Genomic DNA, 18628 nt, shown 5'->3' on the forward strand with positions numbered 1-18628 from the left:
TGCGCACTGTAGCTAAGACCATTTTTAATGGCATCTTTTGCTATCAGCTCTTAGAATAGTGTCACAAGGACAGCCATGAAAGGCTGACTGGTGGGGCCATGGAAGGATATAAATAAAGAGATTCAAGGTTGTCTTTCAAGTTTCTAGTGAACACATCAAGAAAGAAAGAAAGGGGGTATTGATGTTGATTCACAGTTACAATGGAGGGTGGCTAATTTGCACACGGCTGATCCACACATCCCGTAATTCACACGCAAACCTAAGCAACATCTTTGATGTCATAAGCAATGTTAAATTATCTTGGACCATTGCAGGCTCTTTGTCTTTTGCTAAGCCTTCATTAATCAATACAAAGCTTCTAACCAGCAGACTATTAAATGCCATCGCTGGGAATGATCACATCTCAGAGGTTGAGAGGCCTGGTTTTCTTTGGTTTTTGTTTTTAACTTCACACAGAATGTTTGGGTTTGCCTGATACATTGGAGCATTGTACACTGTGTTAAGCTCTGAGCATCACAACCTAAGAAGAGTGGCAATATATTAGGGCCAGTAGTGTTTTGCGTGTCAGGCTAGGACCAGGGAGGCTCAGGTTCAAATACTCATTTGGCCATGAAGCTCACTGGGAGACTCTGGAATCTCTTGCTACTCAGTCCGTTTCACAGAATGTTTGCGGTGCCGAAATAGGGAGGAGAACAGCATATGCTGCTTACAGCTCCATGGCAGGAAGGCAAAATACAAAATCGGTAAGTAAAAATCACGTTAAGAATGGTATGACATCGACTACCAGATTTTGGGTGTTGCATGGCTTATTCCTATGCGTCCTGTTTTTTAGCTTCATATAGGGCTTCTCACTAAATACAAAGACAGGACAGACCTGTTACTGGTTTATATGGATCTTTGGCCTGAAGCAAGACTCCAGGGAGTTGGAGCATGCCCTGCTGTACCCAACATTGGGGTGAGGTGGAGAATGAGAGGCGAGAGTGACATAGATACCCTTCCTTCCAATGGTGGTGCATGATACACAGCTGTGCCTGCCACTTATTATGTCCTTTTCTTTAGCAGGCCTCCCTTAGCATGGTTGGCCCAGGTCAGCATCTTAGTTGTTCTTATTTCTAGATATCAGCCAGCAGTGCAGTGCGGCTGCTAAAAAAAGGTTAATGCAGTGTTGGGCTGCATTAACAAAAGCAATAGTTCTAGTTAGAGGTAGGTAGCCATGTTGGTCTGCCGTAGTTGAAAGAAAATAAAAAAAAATCCTTCCAGTAGCACCTTAGAGATCAACTAAGTTTGTCATTGGTATGAGCTTTCGTATGCATGCACACTTTTTCAGATACAAGTGTGCATGCACACAAAACCTCCGATCGAAAGGTCGGCGGTTCGAATCCCTGCGGCGGGGTGCGCTCCTGCTGCTCGGTCCCAGCGCCTGCCAACCTAGCAGTTCGAAAGCACCTCCGGGTGCAAGTAGATAAATAGGGACCGCTTACCAGCGGGAAGGTAAACGGCGTTTCCGTGTGCGGCTCTGGCTCGCCAGAGCAGCGATGTCACGCTGGCCACGTGACCCGGAAGTGTCTCCGGACAGCGCTGGCCCCTGGCCTCTTAAGTGAGGTGGGCGCACAACCCCAGAGTCTGTCAAGACTGGCCCGTACGGGCAGGGGTACCTTTACCTTTACCTTTAAGGTGCTACTGGAAGGTATTTTTTTTATTTTGTTTCAAAAAGCAATAGTGTCAGGGTTAATAGTTCAATTTTATTCTATGCTGCTCAGACCAACATCTGGAACGTAGGGACCACGTTTTATGAAGGATGTTGACGAAACAGGAGCATATGCAGAGGATGGCGATCAAGATGGTAAAGGACTGGGAAATTAAGTCCTGTGAGTTGAAGGAGTTGTGTACATAGTACATTTAGCCTGGAGAAGATTAAGTGGAAACAAGATAAGCATCTTTAGATGTATGGGCAGGTGACATGCATAAGATACAGCACATTTATTCTCTGTGGCTCACGTTGCAGTTTATTCAGTTTTCCTGATTTTCCCTAACAGTTAATTTCTGCATTACATTTGAGCTTTCACATTACATTAGAAAAGCCAGCTTCCAGAAATATAGTGGAATAAAATGCAAGTTTAGCAAACATATTTTTTCTTCTTTTTTCTGGAAGCAAGTAACATATAAATGAGCACTAAATCTGTGCAATTGCATTCCACGATGTTTCCAGAAGTGGCTTTTACATCGTGTAAATGCAGAAATTAACAGTTAGGGAAACATGAGGATGGAACAAACTGCCGTGTGAACACAGCCTGTTTCTCCAGAGGGCAGCCATCTGTCAGGGCTGTTCTAGCCACATTCTGCCTTATAGATCTTTTATCATTATATCATTATCTTTTTATCTTTATCATTATTATCATTGTTGTTATATAGATTTATTTTTCCTGGCGGGACCCAATGCAGTTTACAGATACAAACAAGAACCACTAAAAGCATAGAAAATGACAATACTTTAAAACAATTAAATATAATTATAATTATGTATGTAAATAAAGTATGTTTAAAACATACAAACAATCACACAAAAACAGCATGGTACCAGCCCTTTCATTAAAAGCAGTCAGTTCCCAATTCCCAGGTTAGAATGTGAATTCTTTCTCTCTTGCTTGGTCCCTTCTGTTATTTTATTAACAAAATCTTTTTACCACTTGATTGTAAAAACAAAACTATTAAGTGGATTACAAAAATGTAGAATGAAACATTGAAATTATCAGTAACACACACACACACACCAGTTAAAATAGGTATTTAAAGGGATTATTAAAATCAACAGTATCTAAAAAGAGGTAAAACATATAAAAAAAAAATGTTTTAAGCAGCTGACGAAAAGAGTATTGCACAGCAATAGGCAGAGAATTCCAAAGTGTAGGTGCAGCCACAATACAAGATTGGTTTCATACAAGTGCAAGATGTGTATTGTGTGGCACTTGTAACAGTACCACTTATGCAAATCAAAGCTGTCAAGCAGGCACATATGGCGGGTTAAGGTGATCCCACAAGTAAAGTGGTCATAAGATGCTTAGGGCTATATATATGTAACAATATGTAATAATAGGATCTTGTCCCGGGACTTATAAAACTTGATGGGCACAACTTTTTGAAATCCACGGGACTCAGCTGAACCTGCAGACTATCTTAAATCCTGTTTATTGCAATGAGTCAGCCCCCAAGCACATCTAAGTTTGGATCCAACCATCTCTTTTTATTCAGGGTTTATTCAGTCTTCCTGGGGAAATGGGCTCTGCCCAATTCACCAGACCGTGTTTTAGCCTCCATTTGCATGATCCAGTTATCTTCCTTACCTCCTGGTTTGCAATAAGTTTAGTTAATCTTTGCATCTCAATCACACAAACGGATTACTGCAAGCCATTGTTTCTTCATAAACTAGATATAGAAACCATGCTTTGAAAAGGCTTCCGATTTTGAGTTGGAGGTGAGTGATGGGTAGTGGTAATATTAGCTTGCTCAGTACAGGTGCAACGACCAGTTATACTTCATGCAAACCAGGAAGTGAGGGAGGGAAACGAAACCTGTGAAAGGCTGGGGGTGGAGGGAGGCCAAGGCTCTTTATATAGCAACAGTCAAACCATAGTTTGTCCCGTAACATCTGAACTGGACCAGTGGGTGTACCAAGACATTAATATTTCCACACGCACAATTGTGGGCCTTGGAGACACCATTCTGCAATTGCAAAGTGCACAGGAACCAATTTAGGGCACCTTGTAAAACCCTTAAAGATCTTTGCAATGATTGCAAAGCTAAAAAATGCCCGGCCTGCACAGCCTTGCATGCTGACATACCTTTCTGTCACCATTACTTGGTGAAATAACTGATAGCAATCAATGTGATTATTTCCCGTCGCCAGAACATTTTTATTTTTACTGTGGTATTAGCTGGCTGTATGTTTTGGGAAAGAAGATATAAATATGTTTAGCCTCTGAATATAAGCTCCGTAGAAATGTTATATTACCCACTTGGAAGTGAAACTGTAGGTGACATACTGTTCAGGAACGAGGGCCAGCTTTGCTTACAAATCAGCTGGATGATGAGGTTGCAAAAGTTATATTTTCCCTGCTTTCACTGGTGGAATTTATTAGCTTCTTGGAATTGATTCTGGATGCCTTTCATTTGCCATTGGGCTAAAGTCAGAAGCAAAATGATGATATACCGCATTTTTGCTCACTCATCTTTTTATTGCCTAACTATTGTTATTGAATAAAAGACATTTGATATATTTCAAGAAGGAGACCCAGAACGAGAGAGGGAGACAGAATGTTTCATTTTCTTTCTTTTTTTAAATGGTCATCCATTTATTTGAATGCTGGGCTGGCCGGCCACAGTATTGAGCTAGCAGCTGGGGTGAGGGGTTGGGGGGAAAGAAAGGGGGAAAGCATGGAGAGAATAGATCCATTGACGAGGGGGAAGCAGTGAGGCCTACAGAGGCTGCCAAAACGTTGTGTCATTTTATTTGCCCGGGAAGAATGGACCGGAGCAAAGTTAATATCGATGCAGTGTATGAAAGTGTTTGAGTCGTTATCTCTGGGAAGATAATGTGAACTCAGCAGTATCATTGCTTTGATCTTTGGTTAAAGTCTTAACAAAACTAGATTGCCGTTTGACTGACAACCTTGTCAAGGAATGAATGAAGACTGACACTCCAATATTGAAAATGCAGCGTTTACAGAAGTTTTTTGAGTCCCAAGTTTTCTCATGACACTGCTTCTTTTGTGGAAGACTGAATTTCACATTTATTTTCACCACCCCCCACAAAAAATAATGAAAATAATAAAATATATACCTTGCCGGCTACAGCAGAAACTTACAATTTTTAGTCTCCCGGCTGCCAAAAGCTGCTGCCTTTCCTGACAAAGTTGTTTTTGATGTGTTCATGCTAGCAGTACAACCAAACAATCTCAGCTTGGCAACACTGGGATTTATCGTTTGGAACAGATACTGCTCTGGCAGTTTTCGAGAGTCAAACGAAATTATGAACTCTGCTACTCAGATGCAGGTGCCCATGTTTTCCCCCATTGAGAGTTGCTTTTATTGTGTTTTTTTTATTATCTTCTTTTTTAAGATCTTTAACCTGCTGCATCTCAAGGGCTCAAATGAATAGCAGTAATTTACAAGGGCAGGGCAACAAACTAATTAACTATGGAATACAATGACAAGTGTAGCATTACAACTGCCTTACTATATATTTTATTATTATGCACGGTGACAAATTTGTACAGATTTTGGGTTAGAAATTGCTTGGGATGATATATAATCCCTAATGGATCTGGGGAGGGTGGTTTCTGATGTTTTGAACCATACAGTTCTCAGACCATTAAAAATAATCATATCCTGCATAGGTTCTAGTTAAAGACAGCTATAGACAAGCTGAAGCAGCCATCTCCCTAGATTATGGGTGCTGTTAGTGATTCCAAAGATGGTCCCTTTTAACAAGTTGTGAATAAAGCTTGCTTGCATGGAGGAGTTCCGAGGTGGTAGCGTGCATTGATGCTGAACAAAGCAGTTGCTGTAGGATGCTCCCATTTTGCAGAGGAGATGTTGCACCTTAGCAGTAAATCTCATGCTTTGCATGTTTAAGATCCTAGTTTTGATATGCATCTTCAGGTAGATCTGAGAAAGATCTGTGTCTGAAACCTGTGTCTGTTGCTTGCTTGGATGCCGGTTGTGTGTATGTAGAAATCTGTGGGTTTTTATATGTCTGGAATGTACAAGTGCAAGAGTCGTATCTGTTGCTTTGCTCACTTTCTGCCTCTGGCAGGTGGCCTCCAGGAGCCCGCAATGCATTGTAGCCCTTAAACTGAAAAAAGATCCCCACCTCTGCTTTCAAGAAGAAGAAAAGTTTGAAAAATAGCAAGTCTCTAGTGTGCAGAATACAGGATGATTTGCACCATATCACCCGCAATCCCCATGCCATCTCCAGTTTGCATTGAGAAGGGCAGTTGGTCGAAAAACTATTTATGCAGTTGTGGCTGTCATTCTGGTCTATAGGGCTACCACACTGGAAATCCTGCCTGAATTGTCTCCTGGGTAAATTCATTTTACCTTGCTCCCTTTAGTTCTGCATATCCAGGGGCACTTATTGGTAGCAGGATTAATCACAGAAGTTTGTTTCCCCTCTCCAGTTTTCCCAAGTCATCTTCATTCTTTCTCATGGCTTTTGTGTAAATATTTCACGGTCAAAAGACATGTAAATATTTCTCTGTTGGGAAATGCAATACATTTCCGCATAAGTGTCATTCTCCTTTTCTGTTCTGATCATTTAGAACATGAAAGAGAAATTTGTTTTATTCCGACTTCGTTCTCTCGACACTGTGACAATGTGCTCTTATTTATTGCTAAAACAAAGCTGTAGGGAACGTATATTTGGAAACCATTAAGTTACTATTATCCCAGCAAAGCTTTTCAGAGATGGTTCACTTGTTGACTGTTTTTGGTTTTTATGTTTAAGTAAATAAATAACCTTTCCACTTCTTCCAGAGAACAGGAGTGAGTGAGAGAAAGATTAACATCTCCTCATCCCCTTAGCTAACAATTTCCTTAAAGCAGATAAATTACAGCACCACCACCCCTCCTTTTTTTAAAAGCTGGAGTTTTAATTTAGTGTTTCCTTTCATCCACTGAAATATTTTTTCTTTTCTTTTGAGCCTCCTATAGTTTGTTCTGGTCATTAACATTTCAGTAAAAAAATATAAGTTTGAAAGGTGCTTTTTATGTTTGGGTAGACTGTGGTGCACATTTGGCTGTTAAAACCCAACCTCCTTAAGTCTGTATTGATGCTGAATACTCACAGCTATTTGCAGCAGTTCACTGCCCAGTTTAATGGTGCCGCCAAGGGCAATGATCACATTACTTGCTATTATATTTGGGGTAGGTGGGTGTTACTTTGGCAATAAAGGCATATTTCTTGAATCGCACACCAAAGAGCTCCAGGGTTAGCAGCATATGTCTATTAACAACCCATGCAAGAATTTATTGCGGCAGGAAGATAGGACCTTCTTCAATCTTAGCCTCATTTGTTTCTTGGAGTCTCAAGTTCTGTCTTTAGAATACTTGCCTCTAAAGTTAGCAAGCTTATGTGGATTGTTTAACATGTTCTCTAGAAACATTCTTTTCATAGATCAAAAAACTCAGGAAGGAGCTGCTTAGCTCTTACACCTCCCGTTATTTATCTGCTCAAAATGGCAGTGTGCCCTGCTAAAAATTTGCTCGTTTTTTCTTCTTCTTTTGACAATTATCCATCAATTTATGAGAAAATAAATTACACTGAAAATAATCAAAGGGGAGAGAGTATTTCAGTGAGGTTCTCATGAGTCAGGGTGCCAGGGTGATGGTTGTGTGCTTACTTTTGAAGTAGCCAAGGGGTGCTTTTGAGTGTCCTCAACATGAAGGTGGTGGGGAAATCTGGATCATTTTGGCTACGTGTTCCCTTATTGGCTGGATCTGGTAAGCCATCCAGAAGAACGCCAAAGCAGCTGCCTAGGGGCAGTAAAACCAGTGCAAAAAATAAAAATAATAATAAAAAAATTCAGATAATTTGTTGGTGCTCCCTTCCAAACCCGCTTTCATAGCGAAAATGTTTCAACTCAGCCCCAGCACCAAATGCTTCTCACCAGCACTTCAGAGAGATCACTGTAATGTTGGCGACAAATGTGCCATCTCAAGTATTTAGGATCACAGGAACATCTATACATGGATTTGATAGATACAAATGAAGATGGATGCTGCCCATGACAAGCAGCCACCAAACATCTCCCTAACAAGGGGTGATTATAGAAAGGCGGAATGTTTGGGAAGGGAAGCCACAGTTCCCATATTGTTTTGCTGGTATCCAAATATTAATGAACTATTAGGGCAACTTCCTCACCCCCTTTTTTTCCTTCCTTCTTTATCTGCAAGTTCATAGAAGCAGCATAACCACCTGCTTCCACCACTTACTGTGTTCTCTTTAGAGACTGGTAAAAGAGTTATTTTCAGTTTCTCTCGGTTTTCTTATTTTCTAGTCCTCCAGTTCAGTTCTCCACATTTCCAGATCAGTCCTTATGAAAATTCATCAACATTTTGGTGTGAATTTTCTCCTAATATAATATTTCCCTATGCAGTTTTGCAAAGCAATTTTCCGCACTATATTGCATTTCTGTTTGCCATTTTCACCAAATGTTCCGTATGATATTTTCACCCAAAAACGTGCATTTTTATTCACACTTTACCTTAGGGTGTGCATTTTTGTACACATGGCTTAGGAAGCTACATCGCAAATTTGTCTCAGAAAGTATGGACTAAGGAGGTTCACCTTTCCCACATACTTTCTCACTTGTTCTGCTTCACCTTTTATTATCGCTGCTATTACTAATACTTGTTGCTTTATCATTTTGATTTACTCTCACGAAGGCACATCATAAGACTGAATCAGTGTCCCCCTTTCTATTTTATTCTTTCTAGGAGGGAGGGAGTTCAAGCCCAACTTTCCCTATGGCCTGCAATCCTCTGTTTTGTTTAGCATTCTGCTTCTTTCTGCTTCTTTGTTGAGGGGGGATAAGCTTTGCTTTTATGTTTTTGTCCGCTTCTTAATTATTTAATTGTGGGGGGTGGATTGTTTGTTTGTACTTTGGTTAAGCCTCTTTGAGTACATTCCTTACAAAAATACTCAATGAATGGCGATGATAATAAATAATTGAGCCACTGTATGAGGCAGTCATCATTCCGACAAAGAAAGCAAAATCAGCCATGGTGATCTTAAAATATTTGTGCTGTAAGGAGAATTAAAAAGTGGATCATATCAGGACAAAGCTGGCAGAAACTCTGCAAGACATGAAAAATAAACTTTCTCCATTCCAAATGACATTGTTTGAAAAGGAGTGTGTTGTCCTGAACTTTGAATAAGAAGGAATGGCTTGTCACTAATGAACTCTGACAATTGTTGCAACATCATCTTGTACAAAACAAAACTAGAGCAAGCAAGCCCTAATAGGATATTTTTAAAATTGAAAACAGCTCTTGTAGGCTGCAGTTGTGAGTTACAAAAAATCAGGGGAGGGTGCTTAACCCTTGTGGCTTTCTCATCTGAGTCTCCCCATGTGTTGCTATTTTTCTGTATGTTTCCAGATATGTTTTCCCTCACTAACAAGCATCTTTTATCCTGCAGAGGGGAAAGGAGCCCAGGGGTGGAGCCCAGAATAGCAGTTGGGGGGAGGTTACCCTGCTAGCATAATTCATCCCCCAGAAAGCCCCCACCTACCTGCCTTCTTACTCATAGCCAGTCCAGAGGGCGGCCCAGGTGTCAGCTTCCTCCTCCTGAGTCTTGATGTTGCCCTTACAGAACTCAGCAGGTGGGAGGATGGAAACAAAACTGGAATTACTTGGCTCTGACTGAACATACCGTCAGCCTCTCTGCTGTCCACCCTAACCACCGTTGGCCTCTCTGCTGGCCACCAGCCATTGCTATTGCCCTGCCCTCCTATGTGCTGAAGAGAGGACAGTTGATCTGTAGGTGCTGACACCTAGTGATCCACATCACCAGGGCACAGTGGGGAACTGCACATCTTCACGCCATGAGTGGAAAAGCAGACTGACAGTCCTTGGCACCTAGAAGGGAATAGCCCAGGGAGGAGGGGAGACACCAGACAGGGAAGGAAGACGTAAGAGGAAAAGAGAAAGTAGGAGGAGAAAGATGAAATTATAGACATGGAAGGAGAGGTGGGGTTTCAAGAGGACATGTGCAAGAGGAAGGGGCTATGTGTACCCACCCTACCTGGCAATAGGACTTAAAGGGAAGGGCTGTAGCTCAGTGGTTAGAGTAGCAGCCTTTCTTGCAGGAGGTCCCAGGTTCGATCCCCAGCATCTCCAGGCAGGGCTGGGATTGCCCCTTTCTGCAACCCTGTAGAACTGCTACCTGTCTGTAGAAACAGTACTGGACTAGATAGACCATTGGTCTTACTTTGCATAAGGAGTCTGAAGACCAGCAGGGCTCCTGCTTATGAGGGAACAAAGAAGCGTGTCTTTGTCCATTTGCTTGCTTGTTTTGCATTTTCCTTTGGTTTGTTTATTAATTGCAAATGTTCACATCCCACTCTTCAGCCCACAGGCTTTCAGAGAAGCTTACTGTTTAAAAGCATTTAAGCATTTAAAAGCATAGATGGCATCAATAATAATTTAAACTACAGCAACAGCAGTAGATTCTTCAAGAGAGAACAACCGAAGCTCGAGCAGTCTGTTGTCAAAAAGACATCAGAGTTGAAACATTTGGGTCCCTCCTGGTGCAACAGCTGGGAAGAGATATGAGGCCTGTAGCCAAGATTGAAAGTCAGTAATCTGCACGCCTACCTGAAGCTAATTTAACCATTATAATGGGGAGGGTCAGGGGTGGGATACCTGTGGCCGTCCAGATATTGTTGGAACACAACTCCCATCAATATCTAGTCCAGCAATATCTAGAAGGTTACAAGTTCTCCATCCATAGCTTAATGCTTTGCAAATTAATCTCTGTGGCATATCCACTTCCAAGATCAGGTAGCTGGTGAAGAGTAAGTAATCGGCCAGAGATATACCGCCATTCAGAGTAGACAACGCTGGACTAGGCAAACCAGTAGTTCCTATAAGGCAGCTCATACAGCCATGTGATTGGATCTTTGCCTTCCTGTTGGAGAAGCATAGATACTTGCAACCACCCCTACACCCACAAAGACCAATCAATGTGATTATCCACAAGACTGAATCAGTCAGATATACCATATGATATGTTCCACTTTACTTGGACTAACTATAAAGCATGCTAGAGCCTGGGCAGAACCTTGCATGCCCTACTGTATTTTTCGCCCTATAGGACGCACCGGCCCATAGGACGCACCTAGTTTTTTTGGGGGGAATAAAGGGGCTTCAGGAAGCTATCAGCAAGCCTGGGGAGCCCGCGGGAGTTCCTGCAGGGCTGCCTAGGCTGCGGATAGCAGCCTGCTGCCCGGAGCGCGCTGAAGCAGTGCGCCCAGCGCTTCGGGCAGACACCTGCAGCCTAGGGAGCCCTGCGGGAGTTCCCACAGGGCTCCCTAGGCTGCGGATAGCAGCCTGCTGCCTGGAGTGCAGGGTGCGCTGAAGCTGCGGCTGGGGGGGGGAATTTTTTTCCCTTTAAGGTAAAGGTAAAGGTACCCCTGCCCGTACGGGCCAGTCTTGACAGACTCTGGGGTTGTGCGCCCATCTCACTTAAGAGGCCAGGGGCCAGCGTGACATCGCTGCTCTGGCCAGAGCCAGAGCCAGAGCCGCACACGGAAACGCCGTTTACCTTCCCGCTGGTAAGCGGTCCCTATTTATCTACTTGCACCCGGAGGTGCCTTCGAACTGCTAGGTTGGCAGGCGCTGGGACCGAGCAGCGGGAGCGCACCCCGCCGCAGGGATTCGAACCGCTGACCTTTCGATCGGCAAGTCCTAGGGACCGCTTACCAGCGGGAAGGTAAACGGCGTTTCCGTGTGCGGCTCTGGCTCTGGCTCTGGCCAGAGCAGCGATGTCACGCTGGCCACGTGACCCGGAAGTGTCTCCGGACAGCGCTGGCCCCTGGCCTCTTAAGTGAGATGGGCGCACAACCCCAGAGTCTGTCAAGACTGGCCCGTACGGGCAGGGGTACCTTTACCTTTACCTTAAAGGGGAAAAAATTCCCCCCCCCCCAGCCGCAGCTTCAGCGCACCCTGCACTCCAGGCAGCAGGCTGCTATCTGCAGCCTAGGGAGCCCTGTGGGAACTCCCGCAGGGCTCCCTAGGCTGCAGGTGTCTGCCCGAAGCGCTGGGCGCACTGCTTCAGCGCGCTCCGGGCAGCAGGCTGCTATCCGCAGCCTAGGCAGCCCTGCAGGAACTCCCGCGGGCTCCCCAGGCTTGCTGATAGCTTCCTGAAGCCTGGAGAGCAAGAGGGTTCGGTGCGCACTGACCCCTCTCACTCTCCAAGCTTCAGCGAAAGCCTGCATTCACCCCATAGGACGCACACAGATTTCCCCTTCATTTTTGGAGGGGGAAAAGTGCATCCTATAGGGCGAAAAATACGGTAATTTTCAACACAGGCACACTTTGCAGCACCAGTTACCCAGGGCCACTTCCAGGTTGAGGGGGATTGGGGCAAAGTGCCCTCTCAGGACCAGAGTACCCATAGGGTCTTCTATTTATGTTTTAGCTGAGATGACCCTTGGGGTCCCTTCCAACTCTAAGATTCTATAATTTTATCTTCCCCTTTTTTGACCAACATAGACAGTACCTATGGGACTGCCTCTCCTGGTATGCCCCATAGATGACCTTACGGTCTGCAAATAATAATATCTTGGAGGTCCCGAGCCTCAAGGAGGTTAGACTGATCTCAACCAGGGCCAAGGCCTTTTCGGCCGTGGCCCCGGCCTGGTGGAACGCTCTGTCACAAGAGACCAGGGCCCTGCAGGATTTGACATCTTTTCACAGGGCCTGCAAGACAGAGCTGTTCCGCCAGGCCTTTGGTCGGGGTTCAGTCTGACTCCCTCTCCCCTTTCATTAGAATTTGCATGAAAGTGGCCTCCCAATTTTTCTCACAGGCTCATATAAGTTCAGCACAAACAGTTGGGCCTGGTGAGCTTTTAAGGTCTGCAGGTTGCCATCTGATTGGATTTTATTCTGATCCTGATCTGATTTTAATTGATTGCCTGATTTTATGTTAATGTGTTATACATTTGATGTTAGCTGCTCTGAGCCCGGCTTCGGCTGGGGAGGGCAGGGTATAAAATAATATTAATAATAATATTAATTATTATTATTATTATTATTATTATTATTATTATTATTATTATTACTGTCATCTGTCAAGGTGGGTCATGGCCCATGGAGACACAGCTGATGTCCACTAAGGGCACAATGTCTTTTCTGTGATGGCCCCCTTAATATGGAATCATCTTGCTCCTGAATTTTGGCAGGCACCATTTTTTACGGTATTTCAGTGCCTCTTTAAGACATACTTTTGTGGTCTTTCCAGGTCAGTTATTCAAGTTTTAAGTCCCGCCCCCCCCCCTGAGCCTGAAGGCCAATTCCAGGAGCAATATGCTGTTGGTAGGTGGGGCCAGAAGCAATAGTGGAAGGGGCAATTGATGTACTGTAATTTTTGCCTTTGTTTGGTAGACTTGTTTTCTACACATACTTGCACCCTTCTCTGCCCCCCATCCAGGCAAGCAAGAATCTGTATTCAGAGTCCAATGACACATTTTAGCCAGGCAACACCACCCAGGGACAGGGCAGAGTAGGACTGGGGAGGGAAGCAGGCTTGGGAAGAGTCAGAGAGGTTACCTATGGCCTCTGGGCCTGATGTTCCCCACTCTGGAATAGCTTTGTTGATAGAGCATGAGACTCTTTAATCTCTGGTCATGATTTTAAGACCCATCTTGAGCAAAAAGATTTCTAAATTGCAGGGGGCTGGAGTAGATGACCCTCGTGGACTCTTGAACTCTTCAATTCTATGAAATTTTGAAAAAATTAAATGGTAGCTCCTCATCCCAGGTGTGCTCTTTCAAAGGAGGAGGAGGAGGACACAGGGCATCTCTCAGTGATGGGCCCTAGTGGGGCCTGCCAGATGCAGTGGTGGGTTTGCAGTTGCTTGAAAGAAGAAGAAAAACAACCCACTGTTTTACTGATCTGGCTGGCAGCCGTGTCCTACTACAAGTTAAATTCATTAACGATGGCTTGCTAGCAGTTGTTGATGGGGCTGCAAGTGAGTATTCTTGCATGCTCTTTAACAGTTGAAACATTTTCTTTAGGTAATTTAAGGTTTTATATAGTTCATTACTTTATTTTTATTTTACTCCCAGACTCACTGTCCAATTTACATGGTCTTAGGACCCCCTCCCCCTCCCCCTCCTGCCCTTTCAGGAATAGTAGAAGTAGCTTATTTCAGTCAAAAGCTATTACTGTAGGATATAAATCCAAACAGAATAGGCCGTAAAAGCAGGAACATGTTTTATTGTTTGAGAACAATTGAACCACAGAGGTTATACACTACTTCATTAATCTGAAAGACTGAATGGCTCCTTTTTTCTGCAGTCTTCACAAGAAATGGTGGGAGGAATTGGGGGTGGGGGGTGGGGGACAGCTACTACTACTACAACAACTCTGTACAGGTTATGATCAAGATTGATAAACTTTCCAGTTCATTATGATTGCTTGGCTGTCTGAATGTTCGTTGGGACATTTGCTCGTTTCACCTTTGCAAACACAGTTTTTAGCACTTTGCTAACAGTGGTATAGAGCAGTGATGGGATTCACTAAAAAGCAATGAGGCTGGTTCACACGTGCAGCACAATGAGGTGGTAGAGGCTTGCTCTGGTAGGCTGGGCTGTAGCACTTCAGGAAGCCTGTGAGGACCCACATTTCCGAACGCTCCCTTGTATCAAATTTCCCTGCAAGTAGAAACATAGCCTAGCGAGTAGGCTTTGCTAGAATTCCCTACCCCCAGTTCTTACCTTTTTTAAAAACTTGCTTTGGTAAGTAATGTAGGGAAGCATTCAAAACCAGAACATCCCCACCTGCAACCTGTAGTGGTCACAGTTCTCTCTACCAGCTTAGGATTCTGCCATCTTGTTTTGCTGCCTATGCAGAGCTGGTTTGCAACCACTCCTGATCTTCACCTGCCACAGGGGCATTTTGGGTGGCTTTTAGGGTGTCCACTCAGTTCTAGGGTGTGCTCTCAGTTCATATTCGGCAATGCAAAGGCCAACAGGTATGGCTAACCACCCATGTGAGTTTATACCCTAGAGCAGAGCTTTCCAAACTTTTCATGTTGGTGACACACTTTTTAGACATGCACCATTTCATGACACAATAATTCAGTTTTCCTAGCACACCGGAGGTAAAACTAACCCTTTTCCAGCCTTAGGAGGAGCACCAGGCCGGGGGGGGGGGGCAGGGCGGGGAGGTGGCGTTCGCACAACACACCTACACACTGCAGCCGACACACTAATATGTCACAATACGCAGTTTGGAAAGCATACATCCCCAGGTAAGAAAGCTGGCGACTTACAGACAAGTAAGTCCCCAGAGGATTATGCACTGACCACCTTTAAATTAGATTTTATATCTCCCCCCCCCCCCCGTGATATTCTCAGCAGTGATTTTATTAGCAAACAGGCATATGCCAGACACATCCCTAGCCTAATCTGCAAATTTTATGAAAGGTGGGCTAAGGAGTTTTGATGATTTGCAGGGTGGGAGTGGGACAGCGTCAGGCTTCTGTGTACTCAGAAGTTACGGAAACTAAGTGTGAAGCTGATTTGACAGGAGTGGAACTGTAGGGGCATATGGCTCAGAAGCAGGAGCACTGCACGCCCAGCATTTCCTAACCAAGCGTCTGTAGTTAGCAAAGTGCCCTGAAGCATCTCAGAGGTCCTTGTTTTGGTTCAGGGTGATTTGGAGAGTGCCTGCTTTAGCTTGGACAAACCCCACTTTGGTTCTTGATGGAGGATTTGTTCAAATCTAGGTTAATCCTCCTCTCCTCGTTTTATCCTCGGAATAACCTCATGAGGTAGGATAGGCTGAAAAACAGTGACCCAAGGTCGCCTAAAGAGCTTTCATGGCTGTGAGGGAATTTGAACCCAGGCCTCCCCTTTAATATTCTCATAATATAACTACTCTACCACTGGCTCTTACATTTGAAGCCATTGCAAAATAACCTATGGAAGAATGACAGTTTTTCCTATCTTAATACTGAACAGATATTTGGTATTGTGGCGGGGGGGTGTGTGTGTGTGTTAAAATTAGCCCTATTGGTCAAATGCCCTTGGTTTGTGTTGAATTCTGCTATTAACTCTGCCTGATTTCAAGAGTCCGGCCATGATGGCACCAGGGAAATTAATAGACAATGTCCTCAATGGCTTTTCAAAGATTGGAGCAGGGTGGGGGTGGGGGGCTCCATTCCACCTCTTAAAATTATTTAAGCAGGTGTTGCAGGAAAGCTATTGCTTTTATATGACTCTTCAAATGTTTACAGCTAAACATTTTTTCCCCGTGATTGAATTTTTCACAGTGCTAAAATACCACCGAGAAATATGCTTCCCATCAGCTTTATTGCTCCCTGGATACTTTCTCGACAAACCTTGTATCTTGCTTGGACACAAACTCTCTATTGCAAGAAGATATCTTGCCGTTTTTAACAAGCTGTGTTGCTTTGAAAGGATATGCTTGTAGCGCCAGTGGGAATGTCAGTACCTTAAGAGTAATACTGCTTTAAGGGTACTATTTTATTAAAGCAGACATGAGTAATTCGTTCCTGACTGTTATACACCCCAAGTTTATTAAGGGTATTTTACATCTGCGGAGGAGATTACTACCTCACTTATTTTCTCCACTGCTTGGCTTTAATAGATGGTGGGGATATAATATTTATTAAGTCTAAGCAAGGAAGGGTATAATAGCGGGATTGTCCTTTATAACCTATTTAATACAGTTGTAAAATAAACCTTAATAAAACAGGAAGTGGGAAACACCATTTCCTATCTGGTGTGTGTGTGTGTGTGTGTGTGTGTGTGTGTGTAGGGTTCATGGGGTGTAACTTGTCTCCATATATTGCTAATATGTTAAGAACTTCAGCTTTACAATAGCATTAAACCTTGCAAGATTGTTGGATAAGTCTGAACTTGATCTTTTACCGTGGCCATTTCATGGATGGTTTCACGGGATCATGCATTTTATTAATTCAGCAATTGCAGTTAGTGGTGTGCAGGATTGTGTCCCTGGGTGGCAAATTTTCAGATTGTATGAAGACAGGGCTGTCTCTCAGTTCCCCTTTCCCATTTTCCCTACAAAATGGAGGGATCTGCTTCAGAACAGTCTGAAATGAATTTTCTCTGGGCCTCGGGACTCCCTCTAGTCTTTCCACAGCCACCCACCTCTCTGCATGGCATGACCCCTACTAGCCCTGATTTGCAGCCTCTTGGCTGGAAGTGTATCCTTGAACTCTGATAATGCCTTTGGCCTGCTTGGAAGCAGGAAAGAGAAGACTGTGAGAGTGTATGTAAAAGCTAGTCTACTGGACAAAGGGAAAACACTTGCTTTGTGCCCTCCCCATCACTGCCAGGTGGTCCCGAAGGGTTGCCAAGAATGCAGTGTAGCCCTTCAGCTAACAAAGTTTTGCCACCCCAGTATATATGTGGTATGGATATCAAAGTACGTGCATAGATAACATTGAAGGAGATGGTCGTATTTAGCCTGGAGAAGAGATTATTAACAAGCACTATTTAGCCTTCTTCACATACCTGAAGGGCTGTCGCATAGATGACAATTCATCTTCTGTTGCTCTTGAGGGTAGATTAAAGGAATTAAAGGAACTGTAAGTGCTGGAGCACATGACAGCAAGTCAAAGAGGTCAAAGTGCCATAGGTAAAACACATGGAGAGCATAATCTATACTGGGTGCAACAAAACCTGGTGGAGCTGAGACAACATGGTGGATGTAGTGGTGCTCTGTTTATCTAAATAGAATGTAGAGTCCGACAAGCTAGAAAACCCAAAAATATTTCTTATATTGGCAGAGGGTTGGGCTAGAAGAACTTTAAGGCCCCTTGCAGCTCTGTGATTCTAAGATCATATAAGGGAATTCAGCAAGGTCAGGGAATAGGGTTGGAGATTGGTCCCCCTGCAGAACTGGCACTGTATCAGCCTGCCCCACACTTACGATTAAGTGAAATTAATGGCACTTTCCCTCCGAAGCCAATGCATTCAGGAAGGAAGGGGGAGGATAGCATAACGATCTCTGCTGATGTCCTTACAGTGTGTGAGTGGGACTGGGTGGATTTTACTTTATTTTTAAATTTTTTTAGAGAGATGCACTAAAACCACCTACAGTGTGACAACAAGTAGAAGGATAATTGCTGAAAATGAAGTCTTCTCTGCCATGCATTTCCTTGAACATCTGTTGTTCCATATGGAGTCATAAATATTTGCAACAAAATAGCTAGGGGAAAAAATCATCTCAACATTAATATGGAAAGGTTGAATCTGCCAAGGAAACTCAAGATTTTAAGGGGAGGGGAAGGGGAGGGGCAAAAGAGGAGAGAGAAAAGGGGATGGATGAGACAAAGAGGGAGAATAGGTGGTTGAAGCAGAGAAGGAAGGAAGTAGCAGGAAACCCAGGGAGAGAGATAGAAGGGAATGGATGAGATGAAGCAGAAGGCGAGGGGGAGAGGGGATGAAGGAGAGAGTGGAAAGGGGGTGAATGAGAAAGAGAGAGGGGAGGAGAGCAGGAGGAGGGAGCAGAAGGAGAGGGGGGAAGAGGTTGACAATAGGGAAAGGCAGCGAGAAAATAGCAGAGGGGGGAAGTGGCAGAAAGAGGGAGGGGGAAAAGGGGGTGACAGAGACATGGAGACCCAAAGAGTGACCTGATGCCACTTCTAGTATGTAGCCTCTGACAGATTGTCTCTGAGGGAATGTGCCCCATAGCAATTGCTACCCCCACCCCGCCCACAGTACTCTCTACTCTGACAGGCAGAAGCATTATTTCCTGGAGAAATAATCTAGAGACTCTTTTCTACAGGTACCCAAATGCTGGTGCACCTGTTGTTTATTTGTGGCTCATCTATGTAGGTTGTCATTGGGGGCTA

General features: G+C 44.0%; 1 protein-coding gene across 10 annotated transcripts in view; it reads left to right on the plus strand.

The window, feature by feature from the left end:
• The window catches only part of DACH2 (dachshund family transcription factor 2), a 324276-nt gene that overhangs the window by 272775 nt on the left and 32873 nt on the right, over positions 1–18628 (plus strand). The window lies entirely within an intron of this gene.

This window comes from Podarcis cretensis (genome assembly GCF_951804945.1).
Source record: "Podarcis cretensis genome assembly, chromosome: Z".
NCBI classification, from domain to species: domain Eukaryota; kingdom Metazoa; phylum Chordata; class Lepidosauria; order Squamata; family Lacertidae; genus Podarcis; species Podarcis cretensis.